General features: G+C 38.1%; 1 non-coding gene across 1 annotated transcript; it reads right to left on the bottom strand.

Moving 5' to 3' along the window:
• Positions 1-429: 429 nt before the first annotated feature.
• LOC126000554 (small nucleolar RNA SNORA51) lies at positions 430-557 on the bottom strand. Its single transcript, XR_007492794.1, has one exon. It is a non-coding gene; the product is annotated as a small nucleolar RNA SNORA51 (small nucleolar RNA).
• Positions 558-1,765: the final 1,208 nt, after the last annotated feature.

Raw genomic sequence — 1,765 nt, 5'->3', positions numbered from 1 at the left:
TGTTACTTGAGTGTGCTGGTTGCATTTCCTTGCAACATGGGCCCTCATAAGTTTGTTTCTGTCTGTGTTTCTGTGTCTTTTATGGTCAGAACAAGAAGAAAAATTTAAGGAGAATGTCACCTCTTCCTTAAGGTTGGAAAAATTTGGCTTGAGTTCATAGAAATTGTATTGGCCTGTGTGTGTCTGATTTTGCAATTTGATTTCTCTGCTAAAAGTGGCAGAAAATGGCAGGGTGGGAGGTCATAAATTCTGACTTCTCTCAATGGCCACCAGGATCTAAATTTGTCCTGGAAAGGGTCTGAATTTTGTGACAAAACACCTCAGCTGAAGGGCTAAAACAAAAATATCTTGGAAGCTGTTTTCTTCCAGCTTTTGTCTGTGAAGTCTCACACACCCTGAAAAAAGGTGTTTTTTATTTTTTTTTCATTTTTTTGTACCCCCATTCACAGTCCAGTCCAGACAAAGTGCTTGTGTTGAGGTGTAATGGGGTGCATTTACTGTACCCCCTTTTTCAATACAGTGTAAAGAACACAACCTGTGGTAAGCATTGGGAGACCATTTTTTTATTATTTGATATAAATATAAAATAATGTATATATGTATGTATGTATACACTTCACCAGTGCAACATTCCCATCACCAATATCCCAATTCTCACTCTTCCCCATCCACACTGGGCTGTACTCCAGACAGGCTTTCTACTTCATTCAGTCACATTTTGTTATGATAGTTCTCAGTGTAATTATTTCTGTGACTGCAGCAAACAATCCCTGTGGTGTGGTTCATGTCAGGAGCTAGACCCTCCAGTCCTCCTGTATTTTGTCTCTGAGAATCAATACACAAATTTTTTTTATTTTTTCAAAACCCATAATTGAGGGAGAACATTCTTTGTTTATCTCTCTCCCTCTGACTTATTTCACTCAGCATAATAAATTCCATATACATCCGTGTATAGGAAAATTTCATGACTTCATATATTCTGACGGCTGTGTAACATTCTTCTTATGTGTAGAGACCAGATAAAGTTCTCAATCAGCTGGAGTGCTTGCAAGATGCCCAATTTTAATCCTCTGCATTACATATGTTCCCCAAATACCATACCAGATATAGCCCCTGATTATTATTTGGGTGTAATCTCAGAACCAAATAAAGTGTGTGCCAACAACAGATAAAGAAACCATGGTAAATCTGTACAAAGGAATACTATGCAGCTGTTAAAAATAAAATTACAATATTTGTTTAAACATGGATGGACTTGGAGACTATTATGTCGAGTGAAATACTTCAGAGAGAGATAAGCACAGAATAGTCTCACTCATCTGTGGGTTTTTTTTTTTTTTTTGGTTTTTGGGCCACACCCTGTGAGGCTCAGGGGTTACTCCTGGCTATGCACTCAGAAGTTGCTCCTGACTTCTTGGGGTACCATGTGGGATGCCGGGGGATTGAACCGCGTTCCGTCCTAGGTTAGCGCAGGCAAGGCAGGCACCTTACCTCCAGCGCCACCGCCCAGCCCCCATATGTGGGTTATAAGAAAAATAAGACACTATAATAATAGCAAAGACAATAGCAAAATAATAACAAAGAATCAAAGACATTAGAGATGAGGGCTGCAAGGACCAGCTGATAAAATCAAGTTTATGACAAAGAATAGTAAATATAATTAGAGAAATAATTACACTAACAGCTACATGACAACAATATAGAGTATACTAATACCTGTATTAATGACATAGGTAAAATACTATGTAACATTAAAACTAAAGGT

Source organism: Suncus etruscus (genome assembly GCF_024139225.1).
Source record: "Suncus etruscus isolate mSunEtr1 chromosome X unlocalized genomic scaffold, mSunEtr1.pri.cur SUPER_X_unloc_13, whole genome shotgun sequence".
Taxonomy (NCBI): Eukaryota; Metazoa; Chordata; class Mammalia; order Eulipotyphla; family Soricidae; genus Suncus; species Suncus etruscus.
Note: the sequence above shows the minus strand (reverse complement) of the source record. Positions and strands in the feature narration are given on the sequence as shown.